We start from the raw sequence: 7,493 nt of genomic DNA, 5'->3' as shown, positions 1-7,493 counted from the left end.
GGAAGGTAGCAACTCTAGTTGTCAAGCTAAAGATTGAGGAGGGGAGGTGGAAGGTAGCAACTCTAGTTGTCAATCTTAAGATTGAGGAGGGGAGTGGAAGGTAGCAACTCTAGTTGTCAAGCTTAAGATTGAGGAGGGGAGGTGGAAGGTAGCAACTCTAGTTGTCAAGCTTAAGATTGAGGAGGGGAGGTGGAAGGTAGCAACTCTAGTTGTCAAGCTTAGATTGAGGAGGGGAGGTGGAAGGTAGCAACTCTAGTTGTCAATCTTAAGATTGAGGAGGGGAGGTGGAAGGTAGCAACTCTAGTTGTCAAGCTTAAGATTGAGAAGGGGAGGTGGAAGGTAGCAACTCTAGTTGTCAAGCTTAAGATTGATGAGGGGAGGTGGAAGGTAGCAACTCTAGTTGTCAAGCTTAAGATTGAGGAGGGAAGGTGGAAGGTAGCAACTCTAGTTGTCAAGCTTAAGATTGAGAAGGGGGAGGTGGAAGGTAGCAACTCTAGTTGTCAAGCTTAAGATTGAGAAGGGGGAGGTGGAAGGTAGCAACTCTAGTTGTCAATCTTAAGATTGAGGAGGGGAGGTGGAAGGTAGCAACTCTAGTTGTCAAGCTTAAGATTGAGAAGGGGGAGGTGGAAGGTAGCAACTCTAGTTGTCAAGCTTAAGATTGAGAAGGGGGAGGTGGAAGGTAGCAACTCTAGTTGTCAAGCTTAAGATTGAGAAGGGGGAGGTGGAAGGTAGCAACTCTAGTTGTCAAGCTAAAGATTGAGAAGGGGAGGTGGAAGGTAGCACTCTAGTTGTCAAGCTTAAGATTGAGAAGGGGGAGGTGGAAGGTAGCAACTCTAGTTGTCAAGCTTAAGATTGAGGAGGGGAGGTGGAAGGTAGCAACTCTAGTTGTCAAGCTTAAGATTGAGGAGGGGAGGTGGAAGGTAGCAACTCTAGTTGTCAGGGGAGGTGGAAGTTAGCAACTCTAGTTGTCAAGCTTAAGATTGAGGAGGGGAGGTGGAAGGTAGCAACTCTAGTTGTCAAGCTTAAGATTGAGGAGGGGAGGTGGAAGGTAGCAACTCTAGTTGTCAAGCTTAAGATTGAGGAGGGGAGGTGGAAGGTAGCAACTCTAGTTGTCAATCTTAGCATTGAGGAGGGGAGGTGGAAGGTAGCAACTCTAGTTGTCAAGCTTAAGATTGAGGAGGGGAGGTGGAAGGTAGCAACTCTAGTTGTCAAGCTTAAGATTGATGAGGGGAGGTGGAAGGTAGCAACTCTAGTTGTCAATCTTAAGATTGAGGAGGGGAGGTGGAAGTTAGCAACTCTAGTTGCCAATCTTAAGATTGAGGAGGGGAGGTGGAAGGTAGCAACTCTAGTTGTCAATCTTAAGATTGTGGAGGGGAGGTGGAAGGTAGCAACTCTAGTTGTCAATCTTAAGATTGAGGAGGGGAGGTGGAAGGTAGCAACTCTAGTTGCCAATCTTAAGATTGAGGAGGGGAGGTGGAAGGTAGCAACTCTATTTGTTGATCTTCAGATTGTGGAGGGGGTTGTCTTATGTTGTAACTCTAGTTGGAATGATGTATTGTAGGCTGGCTACTCCATGCATAAGTGTTACTACTATGGCACTAATTGATGATAAAATACTGCTTAAAATATGAAATTCAATTAAATAATATAATAAATATTGGATGAAAACAATCATTTGTCTCAACACTTCAATAAAAACAGAATTCTAAAATATTTTTGTGCAAAAAATGTTTTTTTTTTCTAGTAGCCTACATGGTATAGAATGGTTCATAGAAATACAGTAAGGAGGATTCTGCAACTAAACATGAATTATTACTATCTGGAAATTCTCCAATACATACTAAACAGTCATGAGTTTCAATCAGATTAATGATGAAGGGACAATAAATGAAACGAAACAACAGAAATCATTATTTATTTTCTCACTCCAATCACACTAAACAGGGAAGAAGTATTCACAGTAAAAGTGTTATAATTAGTGAGCACATTGCAACCACTGTATGAATATCACCAGCAGCGTGATATTTGCCCATGAAAACTGTAACACTTTCACTGCACTTAAATCCATTTGAAACTCATCACTGTTTCAGTGCTGTAATTGAGATTCTGAGACAGAGAGGGACTGTCATACAGAGTGACACCAGAGACAACCAATTCAACAAATGTCACAAGTTACAAATCAAAAAAAAGTCAACTACTCCAAAGTACAATTATTGTATAAAATGTTCAAAAAGTCACGCTACTCTGGTTTTATTTATTCATTCATTGAATCACAATTTACAAGAGTAGTTGGAACTCTTCTGAGCCTGAATCCAGTCCAACAGATTGAGTTGAGCAATTATCCAATCATCATCAATCTACACTGAACAAAAATAGAATAGCCGACATAGGTATTGACAAGCCACTATTTAATTTTGTAATAATTGCAGTAGGCTACCATAAAATCCATATTATAAACTCATTTTTTCTAATTCGGCAACTATCAAATTATTGCTAGTAATGGGAATTTTCTTCCATTCTGTTGGAAAACTATTTAATATAAAATAATTGAACAAATTACATTGATCTATGGGAATTAGAGAAGATATTCAACTCAAGTTTAATAATTATAAAGTTACTTGCAGCTTGTGAACGCCCTAATACTTGATACTGTAGTTCCATAACTTATTCAATGAAATTTCATTGTCACTACAAGACTGCCGGTACCTATACGATATTGAGGTTCACGTTATAATGGAAGTGGAGAAAGGTAGGAGAACAACGTTGCCGATGCTGTCAATCTGTTCTCTGTCTTGTCAATGCCTTCTATAGACGGTAGCTGATACAGGTTTATTGATTTAATATTAACTGTTCGTTCTCGTTTAAAATAATCATGAATATTTTTTCTATCAGGTTATATCTTTCATTAACTTCATGATGAATTTTCATAATTAAGATGAAATATTTCATATATAAAAGACAATCTGGCACAAGAAGCAAAGCGAGAAAGAGATAGCGCTAATAGACAAAGGTAGCAATACAATAATAGAACAATAGATAAATAATAGACGTTTTGTTGAATAAAATAGACAAAGATAGCAATACAATAATCAAACACTGCCATTATAACATGGACCTCACTAGAGATAATCTCCTTGGTTTAATTGTAAAACGTCAGTAGTTTATCTCATGTATCAATAATTTGTAACTTGTGAATTTTCAAGTTGTATATTCGTGAAGCATCTTATCCAGGAGCAGAGCCGTCGTCGACAGTTCGGAACTCACCTGCAATTAGGCTCACCTCAGCTGCCAATATCCGACGTATCTTGACTTTCCTTCAATGCCCAAATTCCTTAACCATTTATAATGCAACACAAATATATATTGGTCTCTGAATCACCCTCCTATAAAATATCATTAAGGCCGTTTGCACAGTTTAAACTGACTATGACCAGTTGTTTCTATCTATTATAGCCTAACGTGTAATAAATTATTCAACGTTCAACCCATAATCTGTTTTTACTCGGTTCAAACCCACACTCTACAGACGTTATAGGCACACAAAATTTTTGGATTTAAATGACAAGCTGATTCTAATTGGTTGAAACTCACTCTGTTCAAGCTGTTGATTATTTATTTATTCAAAATACCATCTGATCAGTTTGAGTTTAAACTCACACTCCACTAACTCAACACAATAATAATATTATTGATAATATATTATTAACACAATAAAGCTGCGTTTACACCAAAGTTATTAACAAAATGTTAATAACTTAATATTTATAGATTCTATAAGATTGAACATAACTTATCATACACATGATGAACAAGATATGTTCAAGTTCCGTTCAATCTAATAGAATCTATAAAGATTAAGTTATTTACATTTTGTTAATAACTTTGATGTAAACCCAGCTCAAGTATTACGGTACATATTTGTTTTAAATGCTGTTGCAAATCAGTTTAAACTCTCTCTGTCAAGCTGTTCAGAATTTATTTATTTATTAACATCAACTGATCAGATTGAGTTTAAACTGACCCTTTGCAAACCATCCATGTTATAAATCTTCGAGCGAAAACCACCAGCTGTTCAGATTCAGTTTAAACCTGCAAACGGTCCTAGGCCAAAAGCTCTAAAATTGGAGACCAGCCAGTAATGTAACGTTTCATCCGACAGACGAACCTGTACACCCAAGTCGGAAGTGAATGGTTAGGTTAGCTTAGGTTAGTTCTATCGTCAATGTGATACGTTACATTAGTGACCAGCCTAACCTTACGGTAAGTCATTCATGAACCACTCTATACCAATACAGAATAGGCTATTCTATAGTGAGGTCCACGTTATAATGGCAGTGGATAAAGATAGAAGAATAGCGATGCCGATTCTCTGCATTAATTAATTATATTTCTACACTGTCAAAAACATAATTGGCATCGTTGTGGACCTAGAAAAGGATAGTACCACCGACTTAGTCGAATGATAGACAAGGATAGCAAAACCAAAGTTCATCAAATACTGTCATTATCATATGGAGAAAGATAGGAGATCAACGTTGCCGATCCTCTGTCATCAATGCCTTCTATAGACGGTAGAAGATTCAGGTTTGATGTAATATCAACTGTTCATTTTCTTTTAAAATAATTATATTTTATAAAGCAAGAAATTCTATTTTTCAATAATTTCATAATGAATTTATAATCAAGATGAAATATTTTGTTAATTCTACATTGTTGAAATTGACGATCTGTCAACAGACCAAATCGAGAAAGAGATAGCGCTGTCCGCTTTGTTGAATAATAGACAAGGATAGCAATAGGTACCATTGCTAATCAAACACTGCCATTATATAACGTGGACCTCACTATAGATTAGAGAGAAACAATAAATCAAATCTACAACTACTCATACTATATAGACATCTCACTCTACATCAACTAACTCACATTTTTGTGAAAACCTCTTCAAATCTTCAGCTCTCAGCTTTATAAGAATGATCAGAAGAGAACGAAGCAGCGAATTATTTCCAATTCCATCAGATTGGTCCAATTTATTCAGCCAACTCCATGTACTGTAAAACAACAAACAATTTCTTACAAGGAATTGTGGACAGTAGGCCTATGCAGTCAAATCAATAATAGCCTATTATTCTTCCAGTTCACATTCTCATTTTCTCCTTTTCCCTTGATAGTTCCTCTTTCTCTGCTTCAACCACAACTGCCAAAAATAACTTATTCCTACAGTTACCTTGAAAAGTGACCATTCCTGCACTGATTACAAAACGCAAAGAATTATTACACAAAGTAGGTATTTCTTTGCGTATTATCTTGCAGCCATCCCAATCAGCTGTTGACATTATTGGCGTGTATTTTGGATGCGAATTTGTTCTATCTATTTTTTTTGTGTAATTGAGAAGTTGATATTGTGGTAGTTATTCATATTGAATGAAGAAGACTAAGAAATTGTCAAAAAACCACTGATTTATTGATAATTAGAAAGACCGGTTTTGGTTATTACACCATTGTCAAAACTGTTCTATCTATATTTTTTCTGATTTTCAAATAAATAAAAATGATAACTCATTAAATTATACATTTTGAATATTATTAATTATTCATTATTTCAAATAATATTTTTTCATTCGTAAATTGATTGGTTGAAAAATTATTTAGAAATTAAGATTTACTCGAAAATTTTCAAATTAATTGGATTGATTTAATTTTTAATTTGAATAAATGACCGATTATTAATTTTCAATTGGATTATCAAGTTTAAAATAAATTAAAGTTATTATTAATAACAAAATTATACAAACATTTGATGGATTTTAGCCATCATTTTACCCATAATCAACCACTTCTCATATTGAATGGTAACTGTAGGAAAAATTTAATGTGAAATACGTGCGCAAAGTTCCTCTGCTGCACTCAATAAACCATTCCGCCCTCGCCTACGGCTCGTGCGTAAACGTTTCTTTCGGTGCAGCAAACTGTCACTTTGCGCACTAGTTGTGCGTAACTACATGGCATCTACTACTAACATGGCATCCTTACATTGAGAGGATATGTAATAAGATATCATCTGGGGTATTTGTCCTGCGGCAGCTTGCTAGGCTGAATGATAAAAAACTACTGTTAACTGCTTACCATGGACTTATACTATCTCATATTAGGTATGCTATTTTAGTATGGGGTAATTCATCTCAACAAAATATGGACAGGGTGTTTAAGATTCAAAAGAAGGCACTCAGATGTATAGAGAAAGTGAATAGGTTAGACTCTTGTAGGCCTTTATTTAAAAAGCTTGGTCTATTAACTGTGCCATCTTTGTATGTAGGCTATATGAAGTTGTAATGCATGTGAAAACGAGTGGTGTGATCCAGAATTCAGATGTTCATGAGTATAATACGCGAAACAGAGCAGATTATCATATAATGGGTCACAATAGTAGGTTATTTGAACAAAAACCAGATTATATTGGTAGGAAATTTTATAACAAGCTACCTCAAATCTTGAAAAGTAATGATGATTTGAAGATTTTCAAAAAACAAATGAAAAAATATTTAGTTGATAGAGCTTTTTATAGTGTACAAGAATTCCTTTCAAACCTAAACTAGGTTGAACTACTTAGTGTTAGAATTATTATGTAATAACATGATTTGTCTTATCCATGACTTGTCTTTAGGACGTAATCTAAAAAAAAAAAAAGTTGCACAAATAACTATTCTTCATCTGAGTCATCCATCACTCACGTATTGCCAATTTATCACAACCTCAAATTAGAACTGCCTCAATTAGAACAACTACCTTACGTCTGTCTTACCTCAAATCGCAATTGACAAGTCTACGTCACGACTAACTAGTCCAAAACGGCGCCGCGCCGCCCCACCGACCTAGTGCACGCTCACCTTAAGTCTGTTCGGAACACCTTTTTATCTTAATTTAAATTGGATAATATTTTTCAATATAATTGTTAAGATCATTATAAGAGTGAGAAAAAGTGGCAACTGAAATTTTAAAGTGGTCTAATAAGCGAGTTATGGGTTGTTGAAGTGCTAAACTCAGTTTTCTTTCCAGATCATTAATGGTTTCGAATTTTCCTTTGGAGTTTTTTTTAATACATTCAGTATATCATTGACTTTGTTCTAATACATGACCTATGTTCTAATGACATGTTCTAATGACAATTCCTATACTCTGATTAGAGTCTCTGGGAAGCTTTAAAAACAAACAAATATGCGTTTTTTCGCGATTAATGCCAAAATAAACAAGTTATCGAATTTACAAAAATGTTACTCTTTTATTTATGTACGATATGGGGAATAAAATGTTTTAGTTTAATGCCAAAATAAACAAGTTATCGAATTTACAAAAATGTTACTCTTTTATTTATGTACGATATGGGGAATAAAATGTTTTAGTTTGGGAAGATAAATCTTTTGAATTTTTAAGAGAAGTTCTAATAATATAGTCGAAACCATTTATGATCTGGAAAGAAAACGGAATCTGGAAAG

At 35.2% G+C, this 7,493-nt stretch overlaps 1 long non-coding RNA gene across 1 annotated transcript; it reads left to right on the top strand.

Moving 5' to 3' along the window:
- The first annotated feature begins 550 nt into the window (after positions 1-550).
- On the top strand, positions 551-1,162 carry LOC120353384. Its single transcript, XR_005572331.1, has 3 exons — positions 551-574; positions 818-913; positions 994-1,162. It is a non-coding gene; the product is annotated as an uncharacterized LOC120353384 (long non-coding RNA).
- Positions 1,163-7,493: the final 6,331 nt, after the last annotated feature.

Source organism: Nilaparvata lugens, chromosome 10 (genome assembly GCF_014356525.2).
Source record: "Nilaparvata lugens isolate BPH chromosome 10, ASM1435652v1, whole genome shotgun sequence".
Lineage (NCBI taxonomy): Eukaryota > Metazoa > Arthropoda > Insecta > Hemiptera > Delphacidae > Nilaparvata > Nilaparvata lugens.
The sequence above is the reverse complement of the archived record's forward strand: the minus strand, read 5'-3'. Positions and strand labels throughout refer to the sequence as shown.